The sequence below is a fragment of the Phyllobates terribilis genome, unplaced genomic scaffold (genome assembly GCF_046119375.1).
Source record: "Phyllobates terribilis strain yellow unplaced genomic scaffold, ASM4611937v1 Scaffold_63__1_contigs__length_7903474, whole genome shotgun sequence".
Lineage (NCBI taxonomy): Eukaryota > Metazoa > Chordata > Amphibia > Anura > Dendrobatidae > Phyllobates > Phyllobates terribilis.
In genome coordinates this window covers 7,317,596-7,339,099 of record NW_027362823.1, presented here as the reverse complement: position 1 = coordinate 7,339,099, position 21,504 = coordinate 7,317,596, and the positions used below count along the sequence as shown (strand labels likewise).

General features: G+C 47.7%; 13 non-coding genes across 13 annotated transcripts; all 13 read left to right on the top strand.

Annotated features, from left to right (window-relative positions):
- Positions 1 to 194: 194 nt before the first annotated feature.
- Positions 195 to 385, top strand: LOC141192788 (U2 spliceosomal RNA). Its single transcript, XR_012266095.1, has one exon. It is a non-coding gene; the product is annotated as a U2 spliceosomal RNA (small nuclear RNA).
- Positions 386 to 1,500: 1,115 nt separating this feature from the next.
- LOC141192787 (U2 spliceosomal RNA) lies at positions 1,501 to 1,691 on the top strand. The gene has a single exon (XR_012266094.1). It is a non-coding gene; the product is annotated as a U2 spliceosomal RNA (small nuclear RNA).
- Positions 1,692 to 2,812: 1,121 nt separating this feature from the next.
- On the top strand, positions 2,813 to 3,002 carry LOC141193115 (U2 spliceosomal RNA). Its single transcript, XR_012266413.1, has one exon. It is a non-coding gene; the product is annotated as a U2 spliceosomal RNA (small nuclear RNA).
- A 1,115-nt stretch (positions 3,003 to 4,117) lies between these two features.
- On the top strand, positions 4,118 to 4,308 carry LOC141192786 (U2 spliceosomal RNA). The gene has a single exon (XR_012266093.1). It is a non-coding gene; the product is annotated as a U2 spliceosomal RNA (small nuclear RNA).
- A 1,115-nt stretch (positions 4,309 to 5,423) lies between these two features.
- LOC141192785 (U2 spliceosomal RNA) lies at positions 5,424 to 5,614 on the top strand. Its single transcript, XR_012266092.1, has one exon. It is a non-coding gene; the product is annotated as a U2 spliceosomal RNA (small nuclear RNA).
- Positions 5,615 to 6,729: 1,115 nt separating this feature from the next.
- On the top strand, positions 6,730 to 6,920 carry LOC141192784 (U2 spliceosomal RNA). Its single transcript, XR_012266091.1, has one exon. It is a non-coding gene; the product is annotated as a U2 spliceosomal RNA (small nuclear RNA).
- Positions 6,921 to 8,035: 1,115 nt separating this feature from the next.
- Positions 8,036 to 8,226, top strand: LOC141192782 (U2 spliceosomal RNA). Its single transcript, XR_012266089.1, has one exon. It is a non-coding gene; the product is annotated as a U2 spliceosomal RNA (small nuclear RNA).
- A 1,115-nt stretch (positions 8,227 to 9,341) lies between these two features.
- LOC141192781 (U2 spliceosomal RNA) lies at positions 9,342 to 9,532 on the top strand. Its single transcript, XR_012266088.1, has one exon. It is a non-coding gene; the product is annotated as a U2 spliceosomal RNA (small nuclear RNA).
- A 1,109-nt stretch (positions 9,533 to 10,641) lies between these two features.
- LOC141192780 (U2 spliceosomal RNA) lies at positions 10,642 to 10,832 on the top strand. The gene has a single exon (XR_012266087.1). It is a non-coding gene; the product is annotated as a U2 spliceosomal RNA (small nuclear RNA).
- A 1,118-nt stretch (positions 10,833 to 11,950) lies between these two features.
- Positions 11,951 to 12,143, top strand: LOC141193130 (U2 spliceosomal RNA). The gene has a single exon (XR_012266426.1). It is a non-coding gene; the product is annotated as a U2 spliceosomal RNA (small nuclear RNA).
- A 5,513-nt stretch (positions 12,144 to 17,656) lies between these two features.
- On the top strand, positions 17,657 to 17,847 carry LOC141192779 (U2 spliceosomal RNA). The gene has a single exon (XR_012266086.1). It is a non-coding gene; the product is annotated as a U2 spliceosomal RNA (small nuclear RNA).
- A 1,115-nt stretch (positions 17,848 to 18,962) lies between these two features.
- On the top strand, positions 18,963 to 19,153 carry LOC141192778 (U2 spliceosomal RNA). Its single transcript, XR_012266085.1, has one exon. It is a non-coding gene; the product is annotated as a U2 spliceosomal RNA (small nuclear RNA).
- Positions 19,154 to 20,265: 1,112 nt separating this feature from the next.
- On the top strand, positions 20,266 to 20,456 carry LOC141192777 (U2 spliceosomal RNA). Its single transcript, XR_012266084.1, has one exon. It is a non-coding gene; the product is annotated as a U2 spliceosomal RNA (small nuclear RNA).
- Positions 20,457 to 21,504: the final 1,048 nt, after the last annotated feature.

Below are 21,504 nucleotides of genomic sequence, written 5' to 3'. Positions count from 1 at the left end.
GCTGTGTTTAAAGAGGTGGAGTTATGCAGATCTAAAACGCGTGGATTGCAGCAGCAGCAAGCCGAAAAGTGCAGGCATGTAAGGGATCTAGAGGTTGACAACATGTCTTCTTAGCGGGAGTCCAGGAGCTCATCTCCACAAATGGACTTTTCAGAATCCTTGGGTGGCTCCGTAGTTTGAAACCAATTCTGGTTATCGCTTCTCGGCCTTTTGGCTAAGATCAAGTGTAGTATCTGTTCTTATCAGTTTAATATCTGATACGTCCCCTATCTGGGGACCATATATTAAATGGATTTTTAGAACAGGGAGATGGAAAAAGAGCTTGCTCTGTCCACTCCACGCATTGACCTGGTATTGCAGTATCTCCAGGACCGGTGCACCCCTTCTTTAATGCAGTTTCTAAAATCAGAAAGAATTGAATTCAATGTTTTTTGTTCATTTTGCTTGTTTGTCGGATTTTGGGATGGACTCTTTGGCTTTGCTTTTCTTCTCCTCATTGGATTTTTCATGTTCAAAGTTGCAGAAGCCAGATTACAAGCTCATTTTGGTTCAACTTCAGCAACTGTGCATTGCATTGCCATGTAATGTGATGCAATGCTATCTTTCTAGCTCTCCCTTTTTACTTCCTTTTGGATAAACAGACATATTAGGCAAGCATTTTGGAGCTTTCACCTAAATAACTACAGGTGGTGAGATAAGCTGCACAATATAATTGACCTTTCAGTATATTGTTGCACACACACCATCTATTTAGCAAATGCCCTTGTTATCAACAGCAGCCTTTTCAACTCACCTGAGCTAACAGGTATGTGCGCTGGTTACTCTGCTGCGCTTAAAATTTCTTTTTTGGTTTGCTACAATGCCTTTTCTGAAACGCTGTCTCCTTCTGCTGGAACACTGACTTCTTTCATTTAATGCCTGCAGACTATAAAAGAGAACCCAACCCAAAAAGTTTGGTTGATTAGTCTGTGGCATTCTGTTAAACTGTTGCTTATGGCGGTCTCTGTGAGCTTCTCAGCGACATTCAGCCAGCCAGGTATCCTGCCTGCAGTAGATGGAATGTGGCAATGGAACGCTGGCTGCGCGTGTCATAATAGGCTCTGAGCCTTTATATACCTGTGCACAGCAGCAGCCACCTTCAGTCTGCTGCTGGACAGCCAGCAGCAGCAGCAGCAGGAGAGGTATGTAATCAGGAGCCCTCCTGCTAAGGGTAGACAGCTGCTCGTTCCACCCCACCCCCCGCCTTAATTGGTTCTCCTCCCTTTCAACGGTGTTGAGGCGGGTGGGAACAGCAGGGGGTGAAGGTGCTGTGTTTAAAGAGGTGGAGTTATGCAGATCTAAAACGCGTGGATTGCAGCAGCAGCAAGCCGAAAAGTGCAGGCATGTAAGGGATCTAGAGGTTGACAACATGTCTTCTTAACGGGAGTCCAGGAGCTCATCTCCACAAATGGACTTTTCAGGATCCTTGGGTGGCTCCGTAGTTTGAAACCAATTCTGGTTATCGCTTCTCGGCCTTTTGGCTAAGATCAAGTGTAGTATCTGTTCTTATCAGTTTAATATCTGATACGTCCCCTATCTGGGGACCATATATTAAATGGATTTTTAGAACAGGGAGATGGAAAAAGAGCTTGCTCTGTCCACTCCACGCATTGACCTGGTATTGCAGTATCTCCAGGACCGGTGCACCCCTTCTTTAATGCAGTTTCTAAAATCAGAAAGAATTGAATTCAATGTTTTTTGTTCATTTTGCTTGTTTGTCGGATTTTGGGATGGACTCTTTGGCTTTGCTTTTCTTCTCCTCATTGGATTTTTCATGTTCAAAGTTGCAGAAGCCAGATTACAAGCTCATTTTGGTTCAACTTCAGCAACTGTGCATTGCATTGCCATGTAATGTGATGCAATGCTATCTTTCTAGCTCTCCCTTTTTACTTCCTTTTGGATAAACAGACATATTAGGCAAGCATTTTGGAGCTTTCACCTAAATAACTACAGGTGGTGAGATAAGCTGCACAATATAATTGACCTTTCAGTATATTGTTGCACACACACCATCTATTTAGCAAATGCCCTTGTTATCAACAGCAGCCTTTTAAACTCACCTGAGCTAACAGGTATGTGCGCTGGTTACTCTGCTGCGCTTAAAATTTCTTTTTTGGTTTGCTACAATGCCTTTTCTGAAACGTTGTCTCCTTCTGCTGGAACACTGACTTCTTTCATTTAATGCCTGCAGACTATAAAAGAGAACCCAACCCAAAAAGTTTGGTTGATTAGTCTGTGGCATTCTGTTAAACTGTTGCTTATGGCGGTCTCTGTGAGCTTCTCAGCGACATTCAGCGAGCCAGGTATCCTGCCTGCGGTAGATGGAATGTGGCAATGGAACGCTGGCTGCGCGTGTCATAATAGGCTCTGAGCCTTTATATACCTGTGCACAGCAGCAGCCACCTTCAGTCTGCTGCTGGACAGCCAGCAGCAGCAGCAGCAGCAGCAGGAGAGGTATGTAATCAGGAGCCCTCCTGCTAAGGGTAGACAGCTGCTCGTTCCACCCCACCCCCCGCCTTAATTGGTTCTCCTCCCTTCCAACGGTGTTGAGGCGGGTGGGAACAGCAGGGGGTGAAGGTGCTGTGTTTAAAGAGGTGGAGTTATGCAGATCTAAAACGCGTGGATTGCAGCAGCAGCAAGCCGAAAAGTGCAGGCATGTAAGGGATCTAGAGGTTGACAACATGTCTTCTTAACGGGAGTCCAGGAGCTCATCTCCACAAATGGACTTTTCAGGATCCTTGGGTGGCTCCGTAGTTTGAAACCAATTCTGGTTATCGCTTCTCGGCCTTTTGGCTAAGATCAAGTGTAGTATCTGTTCTTATCAGTTTAATATCTGATACGTCCCCTATCTGGGGACCATATATTAAATGGATTTTTAGAACAGGGAGATGGAAAAGAGCTTGCTCTGTCCACTCCACGCATTGACCTGGTATTGCAGTATCTCCAGGACCGTTGCACCCCTTCTTTAATGCAGTTTCTAAAATCAGAAAGAATTGAATTCAATGTTTTTTGTTCATTTTGCTTGTTTGTCGGATTTTGGGATGGACTCTTTGGCTTTGCTTTTCTTCTCCTCATTGGATTTTTCATGTTCAAAGTTGCAGAAGCCAGATTACAAGCTCATTTTGGTTCAACTTCAGCAACTGTGCATTGCATTGCCATGTAATGTGATGCAATGCTATCTTTCTAGCTCTCCCTTTTTACTTCCTTTTGGATAAACAGACATATTAGGCAAGCATTTTGGAGCTTTCACCTAAATAACTACAGGTGGTGAGATAAGCTGCACAATATAATTGACCTTTCAGTATATTGTTGCACACACACCATCTATTTAGCAAATGCCCTTGTTATCAACAGCAGCCTTTTAAACTCACCTGAGCTAACAGGTATGTGCGCTGGTTACTCTGCTGCGCTTAAAATTTCTTTTTTGGTTTGCTACAATGCCTTTTCTGAAACGTTGTCTCCTTCTGCTGGAACACTGACTTCTTTCATTTAATGCCTGCAGACTATAAAAGAGAACCCAACCCAAAAAGTTTGGTTGATTAGTCTGTGGCATTCTGTTAAACTGTTGCTTATGGCGGTCTCTGTGAGCTTCTCAGCGACATTCAGCCAGCCAGGTATCCTGCCTGCAGTAGATGGAATGTGGCAATGGAACGCTGGCTGCGCGTGTCATAATAGGCTCTGAGCCTTTATATACCTGTGCACAGCAGCAGCCACCTTCAGTCTGCTGCTGGACAGCCAGCAGCAGCAGCAGCAGGAGAGGTATGTAATCAGGAGCCCTCCTGCTAAGGGTAGACAGCTGCTCGTTCCACCCCACCCCCCGCCTTAATTGGTTCTCCTCCCTTCCAACGGTGTTGAGGCGGGTGGGAACAGCAGGGGGTGAAGGTGCTGTGTTTAAAGAGGTGGAGTTATGCAGATCTAAAACGCGTGGATTGCAGCAGCAGCAAGCCGAAAAGTGCAGGCATGTAAGGGATCTAGAGGTTGACAACATGTCTTCTTAACGGGAGTCCAGGAGCTCATCTCCACAAATGGACTTTTCAGGATCCTTGGGTGGCTCCGTAGTTTGAAACCAATTCTGGTTATCGCTTCTCGGCCTTTTGGCTAAGATCAAGTGTAGTATCTGTTCTTATCAGTTTAATATCTGATACGTCCCCTATCTGGGGACCATATATTAAATGGATTTTTAGAACAGGGAGATGGAAAAAGAGCTTGCTCTGTCCACTCCACGCATTGACCTGGTATTGCAGTATCTCCAGGACCGGTGCACCCCTTCTTTAATGCAGTTTCTAAAATCAGAAAGAATTGAATTCAATGTTTTTTGTTCATTTTGCTTGTTTGTCGGATTTTGGGATGGACTCTTTGGCTTTGCTTTTCTTCTCCTCAATGGATTTTTCATGTTCAAAGTTGCAGAAGCCAGATTACAAGCTCATTTTGGTTCAACTTCAGCAACTGTGCATTGCATTGCCATGTAATGTGATGCAATGCTATCTTTCTAGCTCTCCCTTTTTACTTCCTTTTGGATAAACAGACATATTAGGCAAGCATTTTGGAGCTTTCACCTAAATAACTACAGGTGGTGAGATAAGCTGCACAATATAATTGACCTTTCAGTATATTGTTGCACACACACCATCTATTTAGCAAATGCCCTTGTTATCAACAGCAGCCTTTTAAACTCACCTGAGCTAACAGGTATGTGCGCTGGTTACTCTGCTGCGCTTAAAATTTCTTTTTTGGTTTGCTACAATGCCTTTTCTGAAACGTTGTCTCCTTCTGCTGGAACACTGACTTCTTTCATTTAATGCCTGCAGACTATAAAAGAGAACCCAACCCAAAAAGTTTGGTTGATTAGTCTGTGGCATTCTGTTAAACTGTTGCTTATGGCGGTCTCTGTGAGCTTCTCAGCGACATTCAGCCAGCCAGGTATCCTGCCTGCAGTAGATGGAATGTGGCAATGGAACGCTGGCTGCGCGTGTCATAATAGGCTCTGAGCCTTTATATACCTGTGCACAGCAGCAGCCACCTTCAGTCTGCTGCTGGACAGCCAGCAGCAGCAGCAGCAGGAGAGGTATGTAATCAGGAGCCCTCCTGCTAAGGGTAGACAGCTGCTCGTTCCACCCCACCCCCCGCCTTAATTGGTTCTCCTCCCTTCCAACGGTGTTGAGGCGGGTGGGAACAGCAGGGGGTGAAGGTGCTGTGTTTAAAGAGGTGGAGTTATGCAGATCTAAAACGCGTGGATTGCAGCAGCAGCAAGCCGAAAAGTGCAGGCATGTAAGGGATCTAGAGGTTGACAACATGTCTTCTTAACGGGAGTCCAGGAGCTCATCTCCACAAATGGACTTTTCAGGATCCTTGGGTGGCTCCGTAGTTTGAAACCAATTCTGGTTATCGCTTCTCGGCCTTTTGGCTAAGATCAAGTGTAGTATCTGTTCTTATCAGTTTAATATCTGATACGTCCCCTATCTGGGGACCATATATTAAATGGATTTTTAGAACAGGGAGATGGAAAAAGAGCTTGCTCTGTCCACTCCACGCATTGACCTGGTATTGCAGTATCTCCAGGACCGGTGCACCCCTTCTTTAATGCAGTTTCTAAAATCAGAAAGAATTGAATTCAATGTTTTTTGTTCATTTTGCTTGTTTGTCGGATTTTGGGATGGACTCTTTGGCTTTGCTTTTCTTCTCCTCATTGGATTTTTCATGTTCAAAGTTGCAGAAGCCAGATTACAAGCTCATTTTGGTTCAACTTCAGCAACTGTGCATTGCATTGCCATGTAATGTGATGCAATGCTATCTTTCTAGCTCTCCCTTTTTACTTCCTTTTGGATAAACAGACATATTAGGCAAGCATTTTGGAGCTTTCACCTAAATAACTACAGGTGGTGAGATAAGCTGCACAATATAATTGACCTTTCAGTATATTGTTGCACACACACCATCTATTTAGCAAATGCCCTTGTTATCAACAGCAGCCTTTTAAACTCACCTGAGCTAACAGGTATGTGCGCTGGTTACTCTGCTGCGCTTAAAATTTCTTTTTTGGTTTGCTACAATGCCTTTTCTGAAACGTTGTCTCCTTCTGCTGGAACACTGACTTCTTTCATTTAATGCCTGCAGACTATAAAAGAGAACCCAACCCAAAAAGTTTGGTTGATTAGTCTGTGGCATTCTGTTAAACTGTTGCTTATGGCGGTCTCTGTGAGCTTCTCAGCGACATTCAGCCAGCCAGGTATCCTGCCTGCAGTAGATGGAATGTGGCAATGGAACGCTGGCTGCGCGTGTCATAATAGGCTCTGAGCCTTTATATACCTGTGCACAGCAGCAGCCACCTTCAGTCTGCTGCTGGACAGCCAGCAGCAGCAGCAGCAGGAGAGGTATGTAATCAGGAGCCCTCCTGCTAAGGGTAGACAGCTGCTCGTTCCACCCCACCCCCCGCCTTAATTGGTTCTCCTCCCTTCCAACGGTGTTGAGGCGGGTGGGAACAGCAGGGGGTGAAGGTGCTGTGTTTAAAGAGGTGGAGTTATGCAGATCTAAAACGCGTGGATTGCAGCAGCAGCAAGCCGAAAAGTGCAGGCATGTAAGGGATCTAGAGGTTGACAACATGTCTTCTTAACGGGAGTCCAGGAGCTCATCTCCACAAATGGACTTTTCAGGATCCTTGGGTGGCTCCGTAGTTTGAAACCAATTCTGGTTATCGCTTCTCGGCCTTTTGGCTAAGATCAAGTGTAGTATCTGTTCTTATCAGTTTAATATCTGATACGTCCCCTATCTGGGGACCATATATTAAATGGATTTTTAGAACAGGGAGATGGAAAAAGAGCTTGCTCTGTCCACTCCACGCATTGACCTGGTATTGCAGTATCTCCAGGACCGGTGCACCCCTTCTTTAATGCAGTTTCTAAAATCAGAAAGAATTGAATTCAATGTTTTTTGTTCATTTTGCTTGTTTGTCGGATTTTGGGATGGACTCTTTGGCTTTGCTTTTCTTCTCCTCATTGGATTTTTCATGTTCAAAGTTGCAGAAGCCAGATTACAAGCTCATTTTGGTTCAACTTCAGCAACTGTGCATTGCATTGCCATGTAATGTGATGCAATGCTATCTTTCTAGCTCTCCCTTTTTACTTCCTTTTGGATAAACAGACATATTAGGCAAGCATTTTGGAGCTTTCACCTAAATAACTACAGGTGGTGAGATAAGCTGCACAATATAATTGACCTTTCAGTATATTGTTGCACACACACCATCTATTTAGCAAATGCCCTTGTTATCAACAGCAGCCTTTTAAACTCACCTGAGCTAACAGGTATGTGCGCTGGTTACTCTGCTGCGCTTAAAATTTCTTTTTTGGTTTGCTACAATGCCTTTTCTGAAACGTTGTCTCCTTCTGCTGGAACACTGACTTCTTTCATTTAATGCCTGCAGACTATAAAAGAGAACCCAACCCAAAAAGTTTGGTTGATTAGTCTGTGGCATTCTGTTAAACTGTTGCTTATGGCGGTCTCTGTGAGCTTCTCAGCGACATTCAGCCAGCCAGGTATCCTGCCTGCAGTAGATGGAATGTGGCAATGGAACGCTGGCTGCGCGTGTCATAATAGGCTCTGAGCCTTTATATACCTGTGCACAGCAGCAGCCACCTTCAGTCTGCTGCTGGACAGCCAGCAGCAGCAGCAGCAGGAGAGGTATGTAATCAGGAGCCCTCCTGCTAAGGGTAGACAGCTGCTCGTTCCACCCCACCCCCCGCCTTAATTGGTTCTCCTCCCTTCCAACGGTGTTGAGGCGGGTGGGAACAGCAGGGGGTGAAGGTGCTGTGTTTAAAGAGGTGGAGTTATGCAGATCTAAAACGCGTGGATTGCAGCAGCAGCAAGCCGAAAAGTGCAGGCATGTAAGGGATCTAGAGGTTGACAACATGTCTTCTTAACGGGAGTCCAGGAGCTCATCTCCACAAATGGACTTTTCAGGATCCTTGGGTGGCTCCGTAGTTTGAAACCAATTCTGGTTATCGCTTCTCGGCCTTTTGGCTAAGATCAAGTGTAGTATCTGTTCTTATCAGTTTAATATCTGATACGTCCCCTATCTGGGGACCATATATTAAATGGATTTTTAGAACAGGGAGATGGAAAAAGAGCTTGCTCTGTCCACTCCACGCATTGACCTGGTATTGCAGTATCTCCAGGACCGGTGCACCCCTTCTTTAATGCAGTTTCTAAAATCAGAAAGAATTGAATTCAATGTTTTTTGTTCATTTTGCTTGTTTGTCGGATTTTGGGATGGACTCTTTGGCTTTGCTTTTCTTCTCCTCAATGGATTTTTCATGTTCAAAGTTGCAGAAGCCAGATTACAAGCTCATTTTGGTTCAACTTCAGCAACTGTGCATTGCATTGCCATGTAATGTGATGCAATGCTATCTTTCTAGCTCTCCCTTTTTACTTCCTTTTGGATAAACAGACATATTAGGCAAGCATTTTGGAGCTTTCACCTAAATAACTACAGGTGGTGAGATAAGCTGCACAATATAATTGACCTTTCAGTATATTGTTGCACACACACCATCTATTTAGCAAATGCCCTTGTTATCAACAGCAGCCTTTTAAACTCACCTGAGCTAACAGGTATGTGCGCTGGTTACTCTGCTGCGCTTAAAATTTCTTTTTTGGTTTGCTACAATGCCTTTTCTGAAACGTTGTCTCCTTCTGCTGGAACACTGACTTCTTTCATTTAATGCCTGCAGACTATAAAAGAGAACCCAACCCAAAAAGTTTGGTTGATTAGTCTGTGGCATTCTGTTAAACTGTTGCTTATGGCGGTCTCTGTGAGCTTCTCAGCGACATTCAGCCAGCCAGGTATCCTGCCTGCAGTAGATGGAATGTGGCAATGGAACGCTGGCTGCGCGTGTCATAATAGGCTCTGAGCCTTTATATACCTGTGCACAGCAGCAGCCACCTTCAGTCTGCTGCTGGACAGCCAGCAGCAGCAGCAGCAGGAGAGGTATGTAATCAGGAGCCCTCCTGCTAAGGGTAGACAGCTGCTCGTTCCACCCCACCCCCCGCCTTAATTGGTTCTCCTCCCTTCCAACGGTGTTGAGGCGGGTGGGAACAGCAGGGGGTGAAGGTGCTGTGTTTAAAGAGGTGGAGTTATGCAGATCTAAAACGCGTGGATTGCAGCAGCAGCAAGCCGAAAAGTGCAGGCATGTAAGGGATCTAGAGGTTGACAACATGTCTTCTTAACGGGAGTCCAGGAGCTCATCTCCACAAATGGACTTTTCAGGATCCTTGGGTGGCTCCGTAGTTTGAAACCAATTCTGGTTATCGCTTCTCGGCCTTTTGGCTAAGATCAAGTGTAGTATCTGTTCTTATCAGTTTAATATCTGATACGTCCCCTATCTGGGGACCATATATTAAATGGATTTTTAGAACAGGGAGATGGAAAAAGAGCTTGCTCTGTCCACTCCACGCATTGACCTGGTATTGCAGTATCTCCAGGACCGGTGCACCCCTTCTTTAATGCAGTTTCTAAAATCAGAAAGAATTGAATTCAATGTTTTTTGTTCATTTTGCTTGTTTGTCGGATTTTGGGATGGACTCTTTGGCTTTGCTTTTCTTCTCCTCAATGGATTTTTCATGTTCAAAGTTGCAGAAGCCAGATTACAAGCTCATTTTGGTTCAACTTCAGCAACTGTGCATTGCATTGCCATGTAATGTGATGCAATGCTATCTTTCTAGCTCTCCCTTTTTACTTCCTTTTGGATAAACAGACATATTAGGCAAGCATTTTGGAGCTTTCACCTAAATAACTACAGGTGGTGAGATAAGCTGCACAATATAATTGACCTTTCAGTATATTGTTGCACACACACCATCTATTTAGCAAATGCCCTTGTTATCAACAGCAGCCTTTTAAACTCACCTGAGCTAACAGGTATGTGCGCTGGTTACTCTGCTGCGCTTAAAATTTCTTTTTTGGTTTGCTACAATGCCTTTTCTGAAACGTTGTCTCCTTCTGCTGGAACACTGACTTCTTTCATTTAATGCCTGCAGACTATAAAAGAGAACCCAACCCAAAAAGTTTGGTTGATTAGTCTGTGGCATTCTGTTAAACTGTTGCTTATGGCGGTCTCTGTGAGCTTCTCAGCGACATTCAGCCAGCCAGGTATCCTGCCTGCAGTAGATGGAATGTGGCAATGGAACGCTGGCTGCGCGTGTCATAATAGGCTCTGAGCCTTTATATACCTGTGCACAGCAGCAGCCACCTTCAGTCTGCTGCTGGACAGCCAGCAGCAGCAGGAGAGGTATGTAATCAGGAGCCCTCCTGCTAAGGGTAGACAGCTGCTCGTTCCACCCCACCCCCCGCCTTAATTGGTTCTCCTCCCTTCCAACGGTGTTGAGGCGGGTGGGAACAGCAGGGGGTGAAGGTGCTGTGTTTAAAGAGGTGGAGTTATGCAGATCTAAAACGCGTGGATTGCAGCAGCAGCAAGCCGAAAAGTGCAGGCATGTAAGGGATCTAGAGGTTGACAACATGTCTTCTTAACGGGAGTCCAGGAGCTCATCTCCACAAATGGACTTTTCAGGATCCTTGGGTGGCTCCGTAGTTTGAAACCAATTCTGGTTATCGCTTCTCGGCCTTTTGGCTAAGATCAAGTGTAGTATCTGTTCTTATCAGTTTAATATCTGATACGTCCCCTATCTGGGGACCATATATTAAATGGATTTTTAGAACAGGGAGATGGAAAAAGAGCTTGCTCTGTCCACTCCACGCATTGACCTGGTATTGCAGTATCTCCAGGACCGGTGCACCCCTTCTTTAATGCAGTTTCTAAAATCAGAAAGAATTGAATTCAATGTTTTTTGTTCATTTTGCTTGTTTGTCGGATTTTGGGATGGACTCTTTGGCTTTGCTTTTCTTCTCCTCATTGGATTTTTCATGTTCAAAGTTGCAGAAGCCAGATTACAAGCTCATTTTGGTTCAACTTCAGCAACTGTGCATTGCATTGCCATGTAATGTGATGCAATGCTATCTTTCTAGCTCTCCCTTTTTACTTCCTTTTGGATAAACAGACATATTAGGCAAGCATTTTGGAGCTTTCACCTAAATAACTACAGGTGGTGAGATAAGCTGCACAATATAATTGACCTTTCAGTATATTGTTGCACACACACCATCTATTTAGCAAATGCCCTTGTTATCAACAGCAGCCTTTTAAACTCACCTGAGCTAACAGGTATGTGCGCTGGTTACTCTGCTGCGCTTAAAATTTCTTTTTTGGTTTGCTACAATGCCTTTTCTGAAACGTTGTCTCCTTCTGCTGGAACACTGACTTCTTTCATTTAATGCCTGCAGACTATAAAAGAGAACCCAACCCAAAAAGTTTGGTTGATTAGTCTGTGGCATTCTGTTAAACTGTTGCTTATGGCGGTCTCTGTGAGCTTCTCAGCGACATTCAGCCAGCCAGGTATCCTGCCTGCAGTAGATGGAATGTGGCAATGGAACGCTGGCTGCGCGTGTCATAATAGGCTCTGAGCCTTTATATACCTGTGCACAGCAGCAGCCACCTTCAGTCTGCTGCTGGACAGCCAGCAGCAGCAGCAGCAGCAGGAGAGGTATGTAATCAGGAGCCCTCCTGCTAAGGGTAGACAGCTGCTCGTTCCACCCCACCCCCCGCCTTAATTGGTTCTCCTCCCTTCCAACGGTGTTGAGGCGGGTGGGAACAGCAGGGGGTGAAGGTGCTGTGTTTAAAGAGGTGGAGTTATGCAGATCTAAAACGCGTGGATTGCAGCAGCAGCAAGCCGAAAAGTGCAGGCATGTAAGGGATCTAGAGGTTGACAACATGTCTTCTTAACGGGAGTCCAGGAGCTCATCTTCACAAATGGACTTTTCAGGATCCTTGGGTGGCTCCGTAGTTTGAAACCAATTCTGGTTATCGCTTCTCGGCCTTTTGGCTAAGATCAAGTGTAGTATCTGTTCTTATCAGTTTAATATCTGATACGTCCCCTATCTGGGGACCATATATTAAATGGATTTTTAGAACAGGGAGATGGAAAAAGAGCTTGCTCTGTCCACTCCACGCATTGACCTGGTATTGCAGTTGTAGCACCCTGAGGATTCGGCTGCTACAGGGGTATTGCACCTCAACCCAGAGGTGTGATATTCCACTCCCGGATAAGGATGGAGAGTGGAACTGAGCTCGGTAGGCTGCATGCACTACACACATCCCATTTCCGAGGAACAGGCCGACGGTACTCCCACTTAGAAATGTGCAGGTACGACCGAGTCTGTTCCTGGCTGGAGTGGGAGGTGGGTGGTACATCCCATGTAGTGTAGGGGCAGATAGGGGGAGCAGCCTGGGTAAAGATAGGAGCTCATTGGGTGCTGGTCACCTGAGCTCACACATAGAGGGTGTATATAAGGTGGGCACCAACTAAGATCAGGGTCAGATGCAGAGAACAAGTCAGTTGGAGACAGCAAGACAGCTGCAGAGGAGCAGACAGCAAGCAGAGAGGAAGTCAGCCTGCAGCAAGGGAGAAGAGAGACCCTGAGTGAGAGAGGAGCAGAGAAGGAGTACCCAGAGGGGAAAACAGAGAGGACCCAAGAACCCAAATTAAAGCACCGGGTGAGGAGTCGGCATCAGGGTACCGGAACCCAAGCTGGTGGGGGTAAAAACATTCCCCAGCCAGAGACCGGAGACCGTGGGCAGCGTCTGCCACGGTCACCCATCACATCCACCCCGAAGGCACACCACATGAAGGGTCAGGGAACCCAGGGCCAAGGGTGTCCCAACAGAAGGCCCGAGGGAGCTGGACCTAGGTGGATTACTGGTGGGGACGGCCAGAGAACGGGACAGAAAGAGAGCTCAGGGCCACGCTCCGGACTTGTTTGGGGGTTGGCTGGATCCAGGACCTGGTGGACGCAGCACGGCTCGGGTGGTCACTAGCAGCTGGAGTGACCAGTACAACATCTGCAGTAAGTAAACACCCTTAACTGCACAACCCGACTCTGTCTTCACTGCCGTCTGCACTACACCACCACAACCCCCATCCTCTGCGCCTGTCCCCTCTGAGGCTATACCCCTCCCGTTGGGGGTTATCCCACCAAGCTGCGCACCCACCATCAGCCTCAGCGGACCCTGCTGCAGCGGCGGCCACAGTGACCGCATCACAACGGGTGGCGTAGTCGACACCAAAGAACTCTTAATAACATCTGTAGGACTGCCACATAACACTGAGCTTGACGCCCTGGGCACGGGGCCGGGTCACAGCCGCTCGGAGACTACAACCCCCCATCTGATCCGGTGCCGGGTATTCCCCTCAAAAAGGAATATGTCCCAGGGGGCGCGTCAACTTTGGCGTAGTCGGCAGGATTACGTGCCCGCAACACCCGGGTACTGCGTGCCTGAAGAAAAGTGCAAGTTTACCTCAGAAAGAAGTCTCCTGCCGGTTCCGGAGGGTCCACGCCATCGGACCCCATCACAGGTCGTTTCCCGCCGATTGTCCGCCATTTCCAGCTTGTTCCCGCCATCTGCAGAGTTTCCCGCCACTGGGCGACGCTTCCCGCCAAATCCGAAGATTTCCCGCCTTAGAAGAGCAGCGGACGCCATTATGGGCGTGCCAAAGGAGGGCAAGAGGCCGCCTCCCATCGTGGGCCAGGACAGAAAATGGCGCCAAAAGTGGAAACCGCCCCCACCAACAGAGACTGTGATGCTGGAGGTGTCTGTCAGCGTGAAAGAACTCCCCCTGGAGCTGACAGTCACCGAGTTGCCCCGGGACCGCCCTCTAAGTGGGAGGAGACGAAAGAAAAGAACGAAGATGGGTGCCGCCTGGAGCAGTCTGGAGCGAGCGCACCCGGAGACAGGAAGCCTGGAGAGGAGCAGCAGAGAAGCTCACCCGGAGATGTCCAGAGAGCAGAGCAGCACCGGCCCGCTGGCCAGGAGCCTGCTGGAAGAAGAGCAGAGCAGCACCGACCCGTTGGTCAGGAGCCTGCTGGACACCACGACCCCACTAGGCCTAGTGGAGGTCCTTGCACAGCTCCCCCGAGACCGGGAGTGTGCACAGACTGCCCTGGAGGGCCTCGCACGGAGGATGGCCCGGGTACAGCGCGAGATATTGGCGGAATGGAGCCGGGAGATGGCCCAGCAAGCTGAAACCAAGACCCGGAGCACGCCAGCCGAGATGAGGAAGCAGACCGCCTCTGAGGATGGCGCGGGAGGACCAAAGGTCGGAGACGGCGCAGAGAAGGGAGCCGAACGCATGGAGGCAGGTAAAGGGGACGTCTATACCCCAAGCCGTGACACCGCTTACCTGCCCCAGCTCCCCGTCGCAGAGCCCGAAAGTCCCCCTGCTGTGCCCGAAAACGCCATGTCACCGACGCAGACTAGGCCCCAACCGGAAGCCGCCGCCGCGACCCCTGTGACGTCACACGCCTCGACCCCGAGCGTGACCAAGCAGGAAGTACCACCAGCCTGGTCGCAGGGCCTAGAATTCCCGGGCGCCGCATCACCAACAGCGCCCCCTACCTCCGCGGAGCCTCCGGCCTGGCCGCAAGGCCAGGTAGCCCAGGGCGCCGCCGTATTAACGGTGCCCTTCACCTTCCAGGTGCCCCAGGCCTGGCCGCAAGGCCTGGGCAACCCGGGCGCCACCACCACCGCGCCCGCACCCGCAAAACCAAGGGTGCCGCGTCTGGGAGAGGACTTGTTCAGCCAGCTCACATGGCCGGACGGGTCTGAAGTTACCACCAGCAAAAAGCAAAGAGCAGGAGGAAGACGCCGTTGAGTGCGGCAGAGCAGTAGCTGTAAATAGTTACCCAATCGGGGTATAAAGAAACTGAAACTGTTGCTACAAATATATAGTCCCCGTTGGGACCAGCTGAGTGAACTGTTTACCCGTTAACCCCTTAATCCCACAGGCTGAGGACTGTGAGCAGCCATTCCCTTTCCCTCCTTACCTGGCCGAGGACTGAGAGCGGCCATATCCCCTGTATATAGTTGCGCGTCCTAAAGCGCCCCCTACCGGTTTTATAGGAAAACCAGTTTTTCTAAGAGACTGTCGCACTTTTCCCGGACACACGTTGCACAGTGTCCGGAGGAGGAACCTGAAACAAGAGACGACGAGAATGTTTATATGAAAAATTTTATATATATAATGTTTTATATGTTTTATTATGTTTATATGAAAATTTTGTATGTTTTGGTGTTTTGTCCTTACAGCCCGAGGACGTGCTGTGATTTACCAGGGGGGAATGTAGCACCCTGAGGATTCGGCTGCTACAGGGGTATTGCACCTCAACCCAGAGGTGTGATATTCCACTCCCGGATAAGGATGGAGAGTGGAACTGAGCTCGGTAGGCTGCATGCACTACACACATCCCATTTCCGAGGAACAGGCCGACGGTACTCCCACTTAGAAATGTGCAGGTACGACCGAGTCTGTTCCTGGCTGGAGTGGGAGGGGGGTGGTACATCCCATGTAGTGTAGGGGCAGATAGGGGGAGCAGCCTGGGTAAAGATAGGAGCTCATTGGGTGCTGGTCACCTGAGCTCACACATAGAGGGTGTATATAAGGTGGGCACCAACTAAGATCAGGGTCAGATGCAGAGAACAAGTCAGTTGGAGACAGCAAGACAGCTGCAGAGGAGCAGACAGCAAGCAGAGAGGAAGTCAGCCTGCAGCAAGGGAGAAGAGAGACCCTGAGTGAGAGAGGAGCAGAGAAGGAGTACCCAGAGGGGAAAACAGAGAGGACCCAAGAACCCAAATTAAAGCACCGGGTGAGGAGTCGGCATCAGGGTACCGGAACCCAAGCTGGTGGGGGTAAAAACATTCCCCAGCCAGAGACCGGAGACCGTGGGCAGCGTCTGCCACGGTCACCCATCACATCCACCCCGAAGGCACACCACATGAAGGGTCAGGGAACCCAGGGCCAAGGGTGTCCCAACAGATGGCCCGAGGGAGCTGGACCTAGGTGGATTACTGGTGGGGACGGCCAGAGAACGGGACAGAAAGAGAGCTCAGGGCCACGCTCCGGACTTGTTTGGGGGTTGGCTGGATCCAGGACCTGGTGGACGCAGCACGGCTCGGGTGGTCACTAGCAGCTGGAGTGACCAGTACAACATCTGCAGTAAGTAAACACCCTTAACTGCACAACCCGACTCTGTCTTCACTGCCGTCTGCACTACACCACCACAACCCCCATCCTCTGCGCCTGTCCCCTCTGAGGCTATACCCCTCCCGTTGGGGGTTATCCCACCAAGCTGCGCACCCACCATCAGCCTCAGCGGACCCTGCTGCAGCGGCGGCCACAGTGACCGCATCACAACGGGTGGCGTAGTCGACACCAAAGAACTCTTAATAACATCTGTAGGACTGCCACATAACACTGAGCTTGACGCCCTGGGCACGGGGCCGGGTCACAGCCGCTCAGAGACTACAACCCCCCATCTGATCCGGTGCCGGGTATTCCCCTCAAAAAGGAATATGTCCCAGGGGGCGCGTCACAGTATCTCCAGGACCGGTGCACCCCTTCTTTAATGCAGTTTCTAAAATCAGAAAGAATTGAATTCAATGTTTTTTGTTCATTTTGCTTGTTTGTCGGATTTTGGGATGGACTCTTTGGCTTTGCTTTTCTTCTCCTCATTGGATTTTTCATGTTCAAAGTTGCAGAAGCCAGATTACAAGCTCATTTTGGTTCAACTTCAGCAACTGTGCATTGCATTGCCATGTAATGTGATGCAATGCTATCTTTCTAGCTCTCCCTTTTTACTTCCTTTTGGATAAACAGACATATTAGGCAAGCATTTTGGAGCTTTCACCTAAATAACTACAGGTGGTGAGATAAGCTGCACAATATAATTGACCTTTCAGTATATTGTTGCACACACACCATCTATTTAGCAAATGCCCTTGTTATCAACAGCAGCCTTTTAAACTCACCTGAGCTAACAGGTATGTGCGCTGGTTACTCTGCTGCGCTTAAAATTTCTTTTTTGGTTTGCTACAATGCCTTTTCTGAAACGTTGTCTCCTTCTGCTGGAACACTGACTTCTTTCATTTAATGCCTGCAGACTATAAAAGAGAACCCAACCCAAAAAGTTTGGTTGATTAGTCTGTGGCATTCTGTTAAACTGTTGCTTATGGCGGTCTCTGTGAGCTTCTCAGCGACATTCAGCCAGCCAGGTATCCTGCCTGCAGTAGATGGAATGTGGCAATGGAACGCTGGCTGCGCGTGTCATAATAGGCTCTGAGCCTTTATATACCTGTGCACAGCAGCAGCCACCTTCAGTCTGCTGCTGGACAGCCAGCAGCAGCAGCAGCAGGAGAGGTATGTAATCAGGAGCCCTCCTGCTAAGGGTAGACAGCTGCTCGTTCCACCCCACCCCCCGCCTTAATTGGTTCTCCTCCCTTCCAACGGTGTTGAGGCGGGTGGGAACAGCAGGGGGTGAAGGTGCTGTGTTTAAAGAGGTGGAGTTATGCAGATCTAAAACGCGTGGATTGCAGCAGCAGCAAGCCGAAAAGTGCAGGCATGTAAGGGATCTAGAGGTTGACAACATGTCTTCTTAACGGGAGTCCAGGAGCTCATCTCCACAAATGGACTTTTCAGGATCCTTGGGTGGCTCCGTAGTTTGAAACCAATTCTGGTTATCGCTTCTCGGCCTTTTGGCTAAGATCAAGTGTAGTATCTGTTCTTATCAGTTTAATATCTGATACGTCCCCTATCTGGGGACCATATATTAAATGGATTTTTAGAACAGGGAGATGGAAAAAGAGCTTGCTCTGTCCACTCCACGCATTGACCTGGTATTGCAGTATCTCCAGGACCGGTGCACCCCTTCTTTAATGCAGTTTCTAAAATCAGAAAGAATTGAATTCAATGTTTTTTGTTCATTTTGCTTGTTTGTCGGATTTTGGGATGGACTCTTTGGCTTTGCTTTTCTTCTCCTCATTGGATTTTTCATGTTCAAAGTTGCAGAAGCCAGATTACAAGCTCATTTTGGTTCAACTTCAGCAACTGTGCATTGCATTGCCATGTAATGTGATGCAATGCTATCTTTCTAGCTCTCCCTTTTTACTTCCTTTTGGATAAACAGACATATTAGGCAAGCATTTTGGAGCTTTCACCTAAATAACTACAGGTGGTGAGATAAGCTGCACAATATAATTGACCTTTCAGTATATTGTTGCACACACACCATCTATTTAGCAAATGCCCTTGTTATCAACAGCAGCCTTTTAAACTCCCCTGAGCTAACAGGTATGTGCGCTGGTTACTCTGCTGCGCTTAAAATTTCTTTTTTGGTTTGCTACAATGCCTTTTCTGAAACGTTGTCTCCTTCTGCTGGAACACTGACTTCTTTCATTTAATGCCTGCAGACTATAAAAGAGAACCCAACCCAAAAAGTTTGGTTGATTAGTCTGTGGCATTCTGTTAAACTGTTGCTTATGGCGGTCTCTGTGAGCTTCTCAGCGACATTCAGCCAGCCAGGTATCCTGCCTGCAGTAGATGGAATGTGGCAATGGAACGCTGGCTGCGCGTGTCATAATAGGCTCTGAGCCTTTATATACCTGTGCACAGCAGCAGCCACCTTCAGTCTGCTGCTGGACAGCCAGCAGCAGCAGCAGCAGGAGAGGTATGTAATCAGGAGCCCTCCTGCTAAGGGTAGACAGCTGCTCGTTCCACCCCACCCCCCGCCTTAATTGGTTCTCCTCCCTTCCAACGGTGTTGAGGCGGGTGGGAACAGCAGGGGGTGAAGGTGCTGTGTTTAAAGAGGTGGAGTTATGCAGATCTAAAACGCGTGGATTGCAGCAGCAGCAAGCCGAAAAGTGCAGGCATGTAAGGGATCTAGAGGTTGACAACATGTCTTCTTAACGGGAGTCCAGGAGCTCATCTCCACAAATGGACTTTTCAGGATCCTTGGGTGGCTCCGTAGTTTGAAACCAATTCTGGTTATCGCTTCTCGGCCTTTTGGCTAAGATCAAGTGTAGTATCTGTTCTTATCAGTTTAATATCTGATACGTCCCCTATCTGGGGACCATATATTAAATGGATTTTTAGAACAGGGAGATGGAAAAAGAGCTTGCTCTGTCCACTCCACGCATTGACCTGGTATTGCAGTATCTCCAGGACCGGTGCACCCCTTCTTTAATGCAGTTTCTAAAATCAGAAAGAATTGAATTCAATGTTTTTTGTTCATTTTGCTTGTTTGTCGGATTTTGGGATGGACTCTTTGGCTTTGCTTTTCTTCTCCTCATTGGATTTTTCATGTTCAAAGTTGCAGAAGCCAGATTACAAGCTCATTTTGGTTCAACTTCAGCAACTGTGCATTGCATTGCCATGTAATGTGATGCAATGCTATCTTTCTAGCTCTCCCTTTTTACTTCCTTTTGGATAAACAGACATATTAGGCAAGCATTTTGGAGCTTTCACCTAAATAACTACAGGTGGTGAGATAAGCTGCACAATATAATTGACCTTTCAGTATATTGTTGCACACACACCATCTATTTAGCAAATGCCCTTGTTATCAACAGCAGCCTTTTAAACTCACCTGAGCTAACAGGTATGTGCGCTGGTTACTCTGCTGCGCTTAAAATTTCTTTTTTGGTTTGCTACAATGCCTTTTCTGAAACGTTGTCTCCTTCTGCTGGAACACTGACTTCTTTCATTTAATGCCTGCAGACTATAAAAGAGAACCCAACCCAAAAAGTTTGGTTGATTAGTCTGTGGCATTCTGTTAAACTGTTGCTTATGGCGGTCTCTGTGAGCTTCTCAGCGACATTCAGCCAGCCAGGTATCCTGCCTGCAGTAGATGGAATGTGGCAATGGAACGCTGGCTGCGCGTGTCATAATAGGCTCTGAGCCTTTATATACCTGTGCACAGCAGCAGCCACCTTCAGTCTGCTGCTGGACAGCCAGCAGCAGCAGCAGGAGAGGTATGTAATCAGGAGCCCTCCTGCTAAGGGTAGACAGCTGCTCGTTCCACCCCACCCCCCGCCTTAATTGGTTCTCCTCCCTTCCAACGGTGTTGAGGCGGGTGGGAACAGCAGGGGGTGAAGGTGCTGTGTTTAAAGAGGTGGAGTTATGCAGATCTAAAACGCGTGGATTGCAGCAGCAGCAAGCCGAAAAGTGCAGGCATGTAAGGGATCTAGAGGTTGACAACATGTCTTCTTAACGGGAGTCCAGGAGCTCATCTCCACAAATGGACTTTTCAGGATCCTTGGGTGGCTCCGTAGTTTGAAACCAATTCTGGTTATCGCTTCTCGGCCTTTTGGCTAAGATCAAGTGTAGTATCTGTTCTTATCAGTTTAATATCTGATACGTCCCCTATCTGGGGACCATATATTAAATGGATTTTTAGAACAGGGAGATGGAAAAAGAGCTTGCTCTGTCCACTCCACGCATTGACCTGGTATTGCAGTATCTCCAGGACCGGTGCACCCCTTCTTTAATGCAGTTTCTAAAATCAGAAAGAATTGAATTCAATGTTTTTTGTTCATTTTGCTTGTTTGTCGGATTTTGGGATGGACTATTTGGCTTTGCTTTTCTTCTCCTCATTGGATTTTTCATGTTCAAAGTTGCAGAAGCCAGATTACAAGCTCATTTTGGTTCAACTTCAGCAACTGTGCATTGCATTGCCATGTAATGTGATGCAATGCTATCTTTCTAGCTCTCCCTTTTTACTTCCTTTTGGATAAACAGACATATTAGGCAAGCATTTTGGAGCTTTCACCTAAATAACTACAGGTGGTGAGATAAGCTGCACAATATAATTGACCTTTCAGTATATTGTTGCACACACACCATCTATTTAGCAAATGCCCTTGTTATCAACAGCAGCCTTTTAAACTCACCTGAGCTAACAGGTATGTGCGCTGGTTACTCTGCTGCGCTTAAAATTTCTTTTTTGGTTTGCTACAATGCCTTTTCTGAAACGTTGTCTCCTTCTGCTGGAACACTGACTTCTTTCATTTAATGCCTGCAGACTATAAAAGAGAACCCAACCCAAAAAGTTTGGTTGATTAGTCTGTGGCATTCTGTTAAACTGTTGCTTATGGCGGTCTCTGTGAGCTTCTCAGCGACATTCAGCCAGCCAGGTATCCTGCCTGCAGTAGATGGAATGTGGCAATGGAACGCTGGCTGCGCGTGTCATAATAGGCTCTGAGCCTTTATATACCTGTGCACAGCAGCAGCCACCTTCAGTCTGCTGCTGGACAGCCAGCAGCAGCAGCAGGAGAGGTATGTAATCAGGAGCCCTCCTGCTAAGGGTAGACAGCTGCTCGTTCCACCCCACCCCCCGCCTTAATTGGTTCTCCTCCCTTCCAACGGTGTTGAGGCGGGTGGGAACAGCAGGGGGTGAAGGTGCTGTGTTTAAAGAGGTGGAGTTATGCAGATCTAAAACGCGTGGATTGCAGCAGCAGCAAGCCGAAAAGTGCAGGCATGTAAGGGATCTAGAGGTTGACAACATGTCTTCTTAACGGGAGTCCAGGAGCT